This window comes from Pelodiscus sinensis, chromosome 16, assembly GCF_052426305.1.
Source record: "Pelodiscus sinensis isolate ZL-2025 chromosome 16, ASM5242630v1, whole genome shotgun sequence".
Lineage (NCBI taxonomy): Eukaryota > Metazoa > Chordata > Testudines > Trionychidae > Pelodiscus > Pelodiscus sinensis.
This window is the reverse complement of record NC_143067.1, coordinates 6,932,737-6,946,603: the sequence shown is the minus strand read 5'-3', so window position 1 is coordinate 6,946,603 and position 13,867 is coordinate 6,932,737. Positions and strand designations below refer to the sequence as shown.

Sequence of the window (13,867 nt, the reverse complement as noted above, 5' to 3'; positions counted from 1 at the left end):
TTTTTTTCCTCATGACCCAGTTGAAAATTGTTGATGCTGAGACCCAACATAATTTGACTAGTGGAGGCTCTGGGGTGGGGCTGAGGAGGAGCTTTGGGGTGCAGGAGGTGGTTCTGGCTTGGGGAGGAGGGGGTCAGGAGGGGGTTACCTTGAGCAGCTCCCGGTCAGCGGTGCAGCGGGGGGGCGAAGGCAGCTTCCTGCCTGTCCTGGCACCGCAGATCAGGCTGCCCCCAGAAGCAGCCGCAGCAGGTTCCCAGCCAATGGGAGTGTGGAGCTAGTGCTCAGGGCAGGGGCAGTGTGCGGAGCCCTGTGCACTCCCCCCCACACCCCACCGAATAGCCGGGCCTGCTGCTGGCTACTTCTGGGGTGCAGCGCAGTCTGCGGTGCCAGGCCAGGCAGGGAGCTGCCTTAGCCCCCCCACTGCTCACCTGCTCCCCCGGCAGCCACGAGACCCAGGGCCCGACATTCCACGGCCCAGTGCTGGGTCGTGACCCCTAGCGTGAAAACCACTGGATTAGCTGATCACTAAGATTCCAGGACCAGAAGGAATTGACGAAACTGTAAGGAGAGAGAGCAGTGATGGACAGAGACTGAGTGAGCCCTTGGGCCCGCTGAAACCCCAGAGCTCTTCCAATGGACCCCCGGCCCAGCCAGCAGCACCTTCTGCTGTTCCGTTCCTTGGCCTCTCTGGGCAGACTTTACTCATGCCCACGCCGAGGAGAGCTTTGGCTTGCAGGTAGCTTGCAGGAGACGCACAGACGCCCACAGCAAGGCACGCCGCCTAGATGTGATGCTTTCTGTGCCCTGAGGGAGTTGCAACATCACCGTCTCCAAAGGGGAGAGACAGGTGCACTCTGACCCGCCGAGACCTGTCGGCACTCAGTAAAATACCGATCCTCCCTCCCTAGGTCTGTTTTTCAGATTCCCCCCTCAAGGAGCAACCCGCATGGGGCTGGAGACATAGGCAAGGTGGACACTCAGGCAGTATTTCAAGGTGGTGCCAAGCAGTCACTTCCCAGGTGCTGCCTTTCTGGAGCAGGAATGTGGATGACCAATCAACTTAACCTTCCCCTCCCTTGCTATCTCTATCCGAAAGAGGCAGCAAGGGAAGGGGAAAAAAGAGGGTGCTTCAAAACAGCAGCCTGGGCCAGCTGGAAGTCCCTAACTGGCCCGGGCTGTATGCGGCATTGCAAAGCAGCAGTGCTGAGTGGAGCCCGGGGTCAGCTGGAGACTCCCCCACTGACCCCGGGCTCCATGCAGCACTGCCACTTTGAAACACCGTGGAGAGCATGGGTGTTGAATCCCCCACTGGCCCCATGCTCCCCGCAGCGCTTTTGCCTTTGAAGTGTAGCAACCGCCCTGGGACTGTTGCTCCACTTCAAAGGCGGAAGCGCCCTTATTGACTAATCAAATAGTCGATGCATATTGCATCCACTATTCAATGAGCCAATTAATTGAAATTTTACATCCTTATTCTGGAGTGGGTTGGAGTAACTGGCAGGAAGCTGACTGAACGCTGGAGCGGTTTAAGTACCTGCTGATCTCCCACAAAGGACGAGATGGGCAGCGCTCAGCACTGTCAGACGGCGCGCCCCATAGAAGAGATGCACCAAAAGCTAAAGAAACCCCTAAAAAGAATGCAAGCCAGCAGGAAGGGACTAGGGGCAGGCTGCCTTAGACACACTGGGGAAGTAGGACTGTCTCATAAGGACTGCGGGGCATTCCCCACCAGCTGTCCCAGCAGCTCTCCTTTGTCATCCAACTCCTGGTCGCTCCGCCTCATGGGACGGGCCGATAGGAGGACAGGTAGGTTAATGCACAGGTCTCTCTGAACAGAACGAGCCACAGAGAACCATTGTCCAATAGCTGGCACACGGTTGGCTGGAAAGACTTGAGCTCCCTGCAGCCTCATACGGATGGCAGCCGTTGCCTGCCTGAAACAATCTCTGAGCCATCAACCTTGATGAGCTCTGAAGCCTAAGGAAGGTGATTCCAATATCAATGTTGTTAAGTGTTTCCCCACCAATCAGCAGTGGGATTTAGGACCACCACAACTCATTGGGATACACACAATTGTAGGGTCCGATTCAAGGCTCTGTCACATTCACTCCCTCCCCAGGATACTACAGGGTGCACCTCTAAAATCCAGGATTCTCTGATCTGGCAACATCTGTGGTCTGGCATGACCTCGGATGTTCCAGGACCAGAGTCCTGTGCACTGCAGGAGTGTGGGGTGCCGGGAGCCAGTGCATGGCTCAGTTGGGCTGGGGAGGGACCAGGAGCTGGCATGTGGCTCAGCTGGGCTGTGGGAGGAGCCAGAAAATGGGGAAAGCAGCAGCAGAGGGGTCCTGAAATGACCTCTCCTGACCCCGAGAAATCCCTCATCCGGGACCAGTCAGGTCCGGAGGGTGCCGGACCAGGGAGGTCCAACCTGTACTGCTGTGCAAGACTCCACAGGTTCCTTTTTCAATCGAGGCCACTAGAAGTTTTGTTCACATTGAGTTGGAGCTGAAAAGACGTGGGCGGAGGAAGGGTTCAGGCGGTCCCAGTCTTTTCAACAAGGAACGACTCCTCCGGAGTCATGAGACTACCTGAGCGAGAGCACAACATCCTCCAGCGAGAGCTGGAGGGAGAGGACAGGGTCATGCAAAGCAGAGTGTGGTTTACCTGCCTACCAGCTCTGTTCTCAGCCTGCTGCAGTGGAGGGGGGGGGGAGAAGAAGAGGATACAGAGACCTTTTAACGGAGGGCTTTTATAATAACTCAGCACAAGGAGAAACGAGAAGACGAGAGTGGGTGGGGGAGAATTCAGATTAAAGATCAAGAATGTCACATGTCTAACTAGCCACATGGCAGCGTCTGGGAGAAAAATACAGCCCAGTGCACCTTTCGTGCCAAGTCAGCAGCACTGGAAATTAGTAAAGGGGAAAACAGTTCTCGTTCTTTTGTGAAGAGTACGAGGGAACTTCTCTTCCTAGTTCAGTTCTCTTCCCCCATACCTGGTATGTTGACAACTGTTTTTCATCAGAAAATGCAGACTTGCTGAAGCCGAAACCACTCTGGGAAAAGGTTGGTTTTTCAAAAGAAACGTTTCATTTTGACATTCCAGGTTGAAATCACTTTTTGTTTCAAAATTATCCTAGTTGTAGTTTAAAAAAAAAAAGGCAATGCAAATTGGTCAAAATTGACCCGCATTAATTTTTATTATTATTATTTTCCAGCTTGTGAAAGTTGTCACGGTATTGACTTTTCAACCCTCTTTGAGGCTGGTCATTTTTTCCAACCTCTTGAATATTTTCGTGGGACAGTAAAACGGGTTCAGGGCTAACCCTTGCCTATAGCCCTCTCTCTCATCTCATTTCACCTACCCGGGCATCGTCAAAGTGGATTGACAAAGGAGAAGCAGACAGATCTTGGTGGCAAGGCAGGACTCCTGGGTTCTCACCATAGCAGTACTGACTCAATGCGAGGTCCCTCCTGCAAATTGGGATCATACCGGCTTAGCACCATTCAGGTGAGACAGGACCTTTGTTTAGCGGTCACTGAGCCCTCTAGAAAGTATAAAAGCAAGGGGTGTTGGAACACGGGTCTTTAAGACAAGGTCTCTCTCTCGGCAGTGTTCGATACAGTCCAATCCTACACTGCACTCTATACTTCCATAACAACACCAGAAAAATTCCAGGGATTTATCCAGAACTGCCACTGTCAAGAGGGGAGCGTTTCCAAGCACAGTCTCTCCTGGAATCAGGCAGGTATTAGGTATTTTAACTATCAGGTATTTGTGTAAACATGTAACCGCTTGAAATTTTAGCATCTTTACATTGCAGGGTGGGGGGCAGGCGAACACCTACTCCCACCTCCACCACCCCCATCCTCTGATAGAGAGGCAGCAATGTGGGGGACAAGCGGTTCCGTAGGAGTGGAGATGCATGGGGAGCTGGCTTGCAAGCCACTTCCTGCGTGTACCTAAACCCCCCATGCTGCTCTCTCTCCATCAGAGGCAGCAGTGGGGGAGGGAGGGCAGGCAGGCATAGAGGGCTGGTTTAAAAGTTGGCTCCCCATGTGTGCCGGCTCCTGCCTGCCCCTCTTCCCACCACTGCCTCAGTGGTTCCATGGATACAAAGGCAGTGGGGGGGAAGGGGGATGCATACAGTCAAAGGGATTAACGGATAAGCCCAGGCTTATCGGTACATCATGTAGTTGACTGCATGCTGACATCCCCAGCAGATACGGGAACTCTCTTCAAGCAGCCTGAAGTGCACCAGAAACAATCCCCTGCCGCTTACTCAGATTTGGGCTTTTGAACTTCCCTTCACACCAGGAGGAGGCTTTGCGGTAGCCCTCTGACGGGCCACGCTGCTGGGAACACTGGAGCCTATTCCATTCAGAGCTAGCAGAGCTCCTGCCATAGCTCAGGCCGTGGGGACTTCAGCATTGGGAGCAGGATGGCCTCAGTTCTAGTCCTGCTGCTATTACCCAGCTGTGAGCAGCCATAGCGGATGACGTAGCAACACCCATGAAGTCCCAGGCTGGAATGTCACACTCTCACATCCAGGTCCGTGCCAGGTAGAACAGTTTCCTTCCCTTCCCGCTTGCACTCTAAAATACAGTACAGTGAGCAGAAGCAAATTACATAACACCGCTTCCTTTGAGTTCCCCTGGGCTTTGACAGAGCGTTCAGCAGACGCCAGTCATGAGCGAGTGAGGACAACAGGTCCAGGTCACTTCTGGAGACCGGACGTCATGACCACTTTGGTGACCTCCCTCAAAATCACTAGTGAAATACAGCCAGTCCTTCACAGAGACATCCCCCCCCCCGCCCGCAAGTCTGGCCTTGCTCAGGACAGAGTTGCATTAGCAGAGCCGGGTGAGGAGAAATACACAGTGCTCCAACTAATGCAATGTTCCCTCTGCTAGAACGGGCACTAAATTCTCAGATACTTCCAGCTGCCCTGCAAATGTGCCTCTAACTGCTTATTTTTGGATCTCATCGGCCATGACCAGCTCCCCCACCTACGCATATTTAAAAACTCATGAGGTGACAGCGTGAAACTAATTATGATCTAATGAAGTTAGATCTAATGATGATCTAATGATCTATGATCAAGTTCCCTTTGGAACTTGAGCGCCTATTAAAAGCAGCTACCACTCACCGCCCCTGAGAAATGGAATACTCGGCAGCAGCCTTTTTGTGAGACCCACCAAAAGCTGCCTCTATAGGTTTTACACCAATCCACTCACTAGTAACAAAATGCTGCTTCCGGAACATTCCTCTTCTTGCCAAGGCCTATGTACAGATGAGGAAGCAATTAGAAGCCACACTGGTTTGGGCTATGTTAGAAACATATCACTTTTTTAAAAGCAGCAGCAAGCAGACAAATGGAAAGGAAAACAATATTTTCTTCTGGCAACAGGACAGCAGCAACTGGTATCATACAAACAATAGCAGAACCAATTGCTTTGAACCTTAGGATCACAGATGCCTTAGCTTTAAACCAGTTGTTTGTATAATCTTTTCCTTCCACCAGCCCTGCGCTGAAAACCATGGCACACTCAGGAATTTTAGAATAGAAGGCATAGTGCATCCATCCCACTATATACACTGCCAAACCTAGGCACCGGTACATACACAGGAGGACAACCCCCAAAAAGCATGGACCAAGTCTCCAGAAATCATGGCTCAAAACCAACATGAGATTGGCTTTATTTCCTTTGGGGGCGGGGGGACACATTTTCTAACTTTCCTTCACAACCATGAGGCCAGAGACATACTTTTAGTAACAAATACGGATACTGACAGCAGCGGGCTACAGTTTTAGTACAAATTGGAGCCCGGTTGTGTCCGGGGCTGTACAAGTATGGAAGAGACAATCCATGCTGTAAAGCAGGGCTACTCAACTTGGGAAGCCTGGGGCCCACAATGATACTCACAGCACACGCCGAGGGCTGCAACTTAAGAGTGGTTGCATATACATACAAATATATATGCAAATATATGCAAATAATTTCTTTCACACTGACAGGCCTGTATACAAAGCACTTCCCCCTTCTCCTTGGGGGCTAGAAATGCCGACGCCCTCTACCCGTCTGTTCCAGCCAGCCCGTCCGCTTACGTCTTTCAGTGGTCGCCCCACATGGGGGACACCTCGCCGTTGTGCAGCGTGTTCCCAGTGGAGGCCATGTTCAAGGATCCCACCTGTGGGCCACGTGTTGAGCCCCCATAAACCCAATGTTGGCACCCTATTGTGGGGGAGGAAGCCCCAAGCCTCGTGGGTCAAAGTCAGGCAAGCTGGATCTGGATCCAATCCGTACACGGGGGGAGAAGTGGCTCCTGTACCCCACCCCTTGCCCAAACACTGCACCCTTACTAAGCTCCCACCTCCCACCCGCCAAACCCATGCCTGCATCTTCCCTCCTGCCCATACCTCACACAGAAGCCTGCTTCCTGGCAGCCACACACACAATCCCTCATTTTTGGCCCCACCCTAGAGCCTAGGGGGCCCACAAAATCTACTAGCCCAGGCCCTCCTAGGCTCCGGGGTGAAGGAAATGTGGGGCGAGTCCTTCTGCTTCTCCGTCACGGGTTCAATTCTGGGCAGCCCCCAATTGATTTCTCTGAGTCAGTGGCCCCAACCCCAAAAAATGTTCCCCACCCCGTTCTAAATGAAATGGATAGAAGACAGTAATACAACATACCATCAGGTGGGGAAGGTGAAGAATTGACCCAGCTTTATTAGCTACGTGGACTGCAGGCTTCATCTGTTTAAGAAGAGGGTACAGAGGGGGGAAGACCGAAGAAAAGCAGAGAAGAGGAGTAGCCACAGCTATTTCAAATGAAAGTGGAGATTCTCGAGGGCTCCCATCATGCCAGGAGCTGGGATTTTAAGGAAAAAAATCCCCACCAAATATTGTGAATCCCGTAATAAAGTTGTGACTCCGTACCACCGGGCTGCAGGCCTGCATGTGGACCTTTGACAGCAGCGAGGGGAGATGGGGGGGATTCTGTGCCGATCCGGATTGACTCCTACCAGGCATTTTCAGTGTGTACGGGGGTGGACCTGAAGAGTCAGAGTTTAAGACCCACCAGATCCTCTCATCTGATCTCCTGTACATCACAGGCCACCAGCACCACCCCACCCCCACACCTCAACCCCGCAACCGAAATTAGACCCTCCCACAGGAGAGCAGGCTATTACGTGTCACACAAAGGGAACAGGCAGGACCCAGGCGCACCCCCCCCCCCCTCCCCGAGGCCCTGCGATGGCAGTGAAATGATTAAGTGAGATACACCCAGATAACTCCGGCAAGCAACCCACCCTCCGCAGAAGAAGGTGAAAAGTCCCCAAGACCACTGCCAGGCAGACCGGGGAGAATTCCTGCCCGACCCCCATGTGACCATCAAACCAGAGGCGGGGAATCTCGGATGAGGCCCTCGGTTTGCCTGGATCCAGCTCCTGAGGCTCAGGGCTCCCCCCACCCTAGCACTGGGGAGCCCGAGCCTATTGTGGGACTGGAGCACACAAAATCTACGAGCCTGGACCCCACTAGGTTCTGATGTGCGAGGGGAATGCGGGGAGGGTCTTTCTCTTTCTCAGTTCGGAGCCCTGTCAGCGAGGGGTTGTCTTTTCTTTTCCCCTCTGGCTCCTGACCCAAAAAAGGTTCCCCACCTCGGAGTTCGACCCTGAGCACATGAGCCAGCCCTGGAGTAACAGAACGTTACTAGCACCACCGCAGAGTCCATGGGTGAGTCCCAATCCCAGATGCCCCCAAAGGTGAAGATCTGAAGCCTGTGCTTTTAGGAAGGTGCTAGCAGTGAGCCCCACAGCTGCTGAGCTTTGCCCCCCCCACGTACAAGCAGCCTCATCACAATCCCACTCATGAACTCGCCCAGCTCTGCGCTGATTCAGATCCCACCCCCCCGAACAAACAGTATTGGGATGCCCAGAATCACCTTTCCAGTTAGTGAACCTCTCTCAGAGCTCCTCTTTCCTCCCACAGCCTGCGGCTCTGTCCCGCACTCCCCTTAGACACCACCAAACCCTGCAGCAAGACCCCTGGCACTCACAGGAAATTGGAACAGAAGCTCCTCTCCACTGGCAGAGTGAGGACGCAGGTGTGCCAACCATCAGGAGTCACCGGCACAGCACACGGGAGAAATGGTACTCTACATCAGCCAATCCGTACACGGGAGATTTCCTTCTTGCAACACAAGACAGCCCAGCGCAGACCAGGAATCTCATTCCAACTCCTCTAGCAGAACGCTTGGCTTTCCAAAGGACGCCTGCTGAGGACAGTAACTCTCCTCAGAATGAAAGCAAAAGTGCTTCAGCCTTTATTTACTGGAAAGCAGCAAGAATACGGATGTCTGTGACCAGGAAGGTAGATACCGCGGGGGCTATCGCTGCTTTACGTCTTAGTGAGAACTCCAGTCGTTTCTCCGTCCAGATACAAGTATTCTACAAATAGCTCTCCCACACGCCCACCTAACCCCTCGGGGCGTACGTAGCTGGCTACCACAGCCACACTCGTGCTCGAGAAGCTCCAGTGCACGTCTCTTTTCCCACGCTGGGAAGCACACTCCCAGCTACCGTGCACCCATATCCTTGGAGGTGGAGCCTGAGGGGGACGCGTGTGCCAGAAAACTTGCAGGGTGGGGAGCTGTTTGTGGGAAGGGACTTTCCAGAATGAGGAGCTTAACATGGAGAACAAAATCCGAACCGTGCTACAGTGAATTCGGCCTAGAGTGAGGGTAACTCCCAGCCCACTGCCTGCAGAGACCATGCCAGACTTTGATTTACAATGAGGGCTGGCTACTAAACAACTATTTTGAGGTTTCAAAAAAACAAGGTTTCAAAATTTGTTTTCATTCTGATCGCACATGAAACAGAGACCTTGGGACATTTTTTATTTGGGGATTTTTTTTTTTTTTTTTAAAGCGGGAGACACACATCCCAGAATAGCCAATAGTCTAGACGAGGGCTACTCAACTTTGGAAGCCCCACAGCCACAATGATATTCACAGCACACGCCGAGAGCCGCCACTTAAGGGTGTCTGCATATACATGCAAATAGATATGCAAATAGATTTTCACACTGACAGATATGAATACAAAGTTTAAGGCAAGACTACGCAACACGCAGGCTCCACGTAAGTCAGTTCTGCTGATATGAATAAAATGCAATGGTTACCTGATTTCCACCCATATGACAGCACTTTTAATGAGCAGCTAGCCAATTAGCCCGTCATAAGATGGGATTTTCAGGTCTCTCCTCCACGTTGGTCTTCTCTCCTGAGCCTCCGGTCTCTCGCTCCGTCTCTCTCCTCCTCTCTCCTGCTGCCTCCCCACGCCTCTCTCTCTTTCACTTCTCCTCCCCCCCCCGCCTGTCACTCGGGGGACTGCGGAGACCAAATGGCCATTTGGGCACCGCACTCCCCGTGCGGCATGGGGGCCACGGAGCCCAAACGGTCTCTTGCGCCGCTTGCTCCCACGTGGCGGCCTGGCTGAGCAGCGCAGAAATCAGCTGAGCGCCACGGCGGGAGGCGAAGAGGGGCGGGGCAGTGACGTTCACGGCCGGGGGCGGGGCCTGGAGCCGCTGTCACGCCGCATGTCACCACCCTGCTCCCCTTCGCCTCCCACCGTGGCACTCGGCTGACTTCTGCGTCGCTCAGCCGGGCCGCCGCAGGGGAGCAAGCGGCTGTTTGGGCCCCGCACTTCCCATGCAGCACCGACCGCCCAGAGGGAACAGCCAGCAACTCAGGCAACAGCGCCGCCCAGAAGGAACAGCCAGCATTTCGGCGTTACAGACTCTCAGACACTGGGCTACTATATATATGATGACAATCCAGGAATTTCACTACTGAAACGCATGTCAACTGACGACCATTATATTGACTACTTTTTTGTTTTGGCTCCACCTGCAGGCCGCGTTTTGAGCCCCACGTAAATCCAAATCACACCACGGGCCACAAACAAACAGGCAGCGGGTTGAGTAGCCCTGGTCTAGTGGTTCTAGTCCCTGCTCTATTTGCTTCACAGTAGGGTCTCCTACCAACCCAGGAGAGCGCCTTAACCACTGGACTATCACCGATGTTCATCTCTGTCTCTGGGTTTTCTCTACCTTGGAGCTGAAGAAGGTGGAATTTCCAGACACGTTCTGATCACGCAAGCATGAAACAAAATAGAAAAGCAGCCCTGGTAGAGTGAGCTGCAAGACAGACTAGTCGCCCCAAGTATGTACCTACAGTCTCTTACAGGATTGTACTTGGGGCAGCTAGACTGTCCCACTGACCATGGGGACACTTGCAGGTTTTGCGCGCCAGCTCAAAACATATGGCAGGAGTATGTCTACTCCAGGTGGAAATTACACTGCCCAGCTCCAATGCAAGCATACCCTCTGTGTAGAAATTCCATCCCAGATAAAAAAACAAACAAACTCCTAATAAAATGGCTGTCCAAACAGATAGATGCTCTCATGACATTTCGGTTTTGATGAAACAACATTTGTCACTGAAAAAATGGCTTGTCAATTTCTTTTCCCAGCTCCTCTTGTAACTCCCCGGGGCGGTGCCATACCGAGGGGCAGGTTTGTTGGCAAATAGGAAAACCATTTGTCTTATAGCTTCCTACTGGAAGCAATTATCAGAGGACTAAATCTATCAGACAGAGACCAAAGTAAAGGAGCACCAGTAGTGAGATTTTAGCAGCCGTGCCCTGATGCGAAGCTAAACCCCTCCTACCACAAAGGTGCGAGATGGTATTTTTGCAGGATGTTGGCCATGGATGCTGCTTATTTACTCTATTCTCTTTTGGGAAGCTAAGAGCTCTATTTTAATCTACCCTTACCCAAGCCTCCAGTATTCTAATTTCTCCTCCCACCAGTACCTGCTTCACCTGCTGATCACAGCTTTCCAAAACATCAGAGTAAAACTGACATGCTTTCTTTGCAGCCTTTAAAACTCCAATCAGCAGCATTTAAAATGAAGCAAAATACATTTTGTGGACTTTGCTGCTGCTTGAGGAAACTGAGCAGCACCACTGACAGTGAAGCTGCCAGCAGACTCAGGAAGCCACTGTGCCCCATTTGCAAAGTTATCTTCATAACCATAATAGCTAGAACTCTTATTTTAAATAAAAGCTGAAATTCTGCAGGAACCGATGGTGCAGCAGCTCCTCTTGGCTCCCTCAGTCACTGAGCTGTTTTTCGTATCCACCATCGGCAAGTGAAACTACAAGCCCTGTGCAAAACAGCCTTCATGTTTTCTGTGGGTCAGATCGACTGAGTATTACAAGATCAGCTAAGCCTCTAGCTCAGGATTTTCCAACCTATGGGTCAGGATCCAAATATGGGTCACCATTACATTTCAAAAGGGTCGCCAGGTGCCTCCCCAGGTGGCTCTTAAGGAGCCATTCATGCATTGTTTGAATTGCCCTGGGTCACCAAGCCTTCCCGATTTGTCAAAATGGATCCTCATCTGGCAAAGGTTGGGAACCGCTGCTCTAGCCCTACAAAAAAAGGCTGTCAAAGACTCACTTCTCTTCCTATTGCTTATTTTGCCCTTTGAAATACTTACGAACGCTTGACAAAAAAAAAAAAATCTTGTTTGAGTGTTGCTGTTTCCAGAATAAACACCGTGAGTCCAGCTACCTGGGATGCACATGCATCAATGCCCATTATTGTTCGCTGTCTCCCATCACTGTTTTTGTGGGAGACAATACCGACATTTAGCAACAGCAGAAGCTGCAGCGTGATGCATCTCCTCTACCCAAAACCACAGAAGCACAGAAATAAGATAAGGAGAAGGACTTGTGCATTCCCTTCCACCTTTACATTGCTGCTAATGCTATCAATAACACACCTGCAGATAGCCCTCACTTCCCTCTCCAACAGATACTCAGTCACCCAAATCGCTCTCTACCTTTAGACCTTAACAGTGACCTCAGATGCATTTAGACCAGGGGTTCTCAAATTGTGGGTCAGGTCCCCAAAGTGGGTCACGCAACCTCATGTTAATGAGGTCGCCAGGGCTGGTGTTGGCCCTGGCCCCCAGCAAGTCTGAAGCCAAAGCCCCACTACCCCAGGCTAAGGTTTCATACCTCCAGCTCAGGGAAGAATCCCTTTTGACTCTCCAATCCTCCACCCACCCACAGTAACAGGGCTCAGGCAAGCTTGGTGTTCGGTCCCTCCTGGGTTCACGTGGTAACATACGGTGTCCAAATCGGATCACAGTGCAACGGAGACTGAGCACTGCTGATCTAGACCAACTCGTTCAGCACATCTGACTACCCAACACGACACGTGTTTGGGGAGTTACTCTGCCCTGACACGGCTGAGGTCACCACGTGACGTTGCTGTACCATGACAATGCCAGCTTTTCAGGCGTGGTCCGAGGCACATTAATAAACAGATCAGAATGCCCGTAGACGTTGTTAGTACCTGTATTTAGAATCGTGGTTTCTAAATGGCAGGAAACAGCATGTTAGGGTAATAACTGAAAAGCTTTCTGAGGACAGCAGGGAAACAGACCTCCTTACCTCAGCTCTTACAAGTGTTCGTTCATTCACACCTAATATTATTATTACAAAACATGTATGCCGTGCTGGAAATTTACATGGCTCTTTATACATGTAGAGAGGCACATTTCTGGGATATCAAAGCTTACAATAGCTGGAGCTCATGCCATTCTGGTCCTGTCCTTTCCACACTGCCTCCGAGAAAGCATCTTTATAATTCAGGAAGCACAGTGGGATGGAGGAGGGGCGCTGGGCCAAATTGCATGTGTGTGTTATTAGTAATTATGTAAATGAGTATTACTAGGAACCGGCAATCTGGTAGCACTCCTATCTGGTCCTGTACTAGGTTTCCCGGACATGAGACAAGAAAAATGACTGACAATTTGCCGTGTTCATCGTAAGCTCTTTGAGATGGGGATTGTTTTTTGTTGTGTGCTTGTACAGCACCTGATACCCTAGGGTTCTGGTCTATGACGGAGGCTGCTAAGCCCTATGACAGGGCTACTCAACACACGGCTGTATGCGGCCTATTTGTTTATGGCCTGCAATGCAGTTTGGGTTTACGCGGGGCTCAACACGCGGCTCACGGGTGGGATCCTTTGAACATGGCCTCCACTAGGAACACGCTCCACAATGCCGAGTCAATATCATGGTCTTCTGTTGAGATGCTTTTTAAGAGTTAAATTCCTGGACTGTCATTGCTCCTTAAAAGTGCTGTCACATGGATGGAAATCGGTGCATTTTATTAATATCAGCTGAACTGACCTAAACGGGGCCTGTGTGTTGTGTAGTCTTGCCTTAATCTTTGTATTCATGCCTGTCCATGTGAAAGAAGCTATTTGCATGTATATATTTGCATGTACATGCAACCACACTTAAGTTGTGGCCCTTGACATGTGCTGTGAGTATCATTGTGGCCCCTGGAGTTTCCAAAGTGGAGTAGCCCTGCCCTATGATAATACAAATATTCAACAACAACAACAACAACAACGGATGCCCAGGAAAAGCTGGAATGCATGAAGCACCCCCACTAGAATGAAAATTACAAACCCAGCAACAACCTTAACGGGAAAGGCTCCATTTAACTCTGGCAGCAAAGGGCACCAATGAGGCTAGATCTAACCCTACATTTCTAATGGAGGCAATACAATGAAACAGCATGAGAACAGTACTGTTAAAGCAAGTGTTCAAAAACCATGAGATTGTGTTTTAAAAATCAGGAGTTTCGGATTTATTTGCCTGTTTCTGAACCTGTATGGGAGGGGTTCAGGTTTTCAAGCTTTTCTCCACAACTACAAGCACTGGGAATTCATTTATTTGGTTACTAAATGAAAGTCAAGTTTCTTGTGAAATAAC

General features: G+C 51.1%; 1 protein-coding gene across 4 annotated transcripts in view; it reads right to left on the bottom strand.

Moving 5' to 3' along the window:
- The window catches only part of TNIP1 (TNFAIP3 interacting protein 1), a 53,307-nt gene that overhangs the window by 28,197 nt on the left and 11,243 nt on the right, over nt 1-13,867 (bottom strand). Inside the window, exon 2 of one of the 4 annotated variants that reach the window (XM_075900571.2) lies at nt 8,065-8,280. The exons of the other annotated variants lie outside the window; for them this stretch is intronic. The gene's annotated coding sequence lies outside the window, so the exon portion shown is untranslated. The remainder of the gene's footprint in view (nt 1-8,064; nt 8,281-13,867) is intronic. 4 annotated transcript variants of the gene reach the window in all.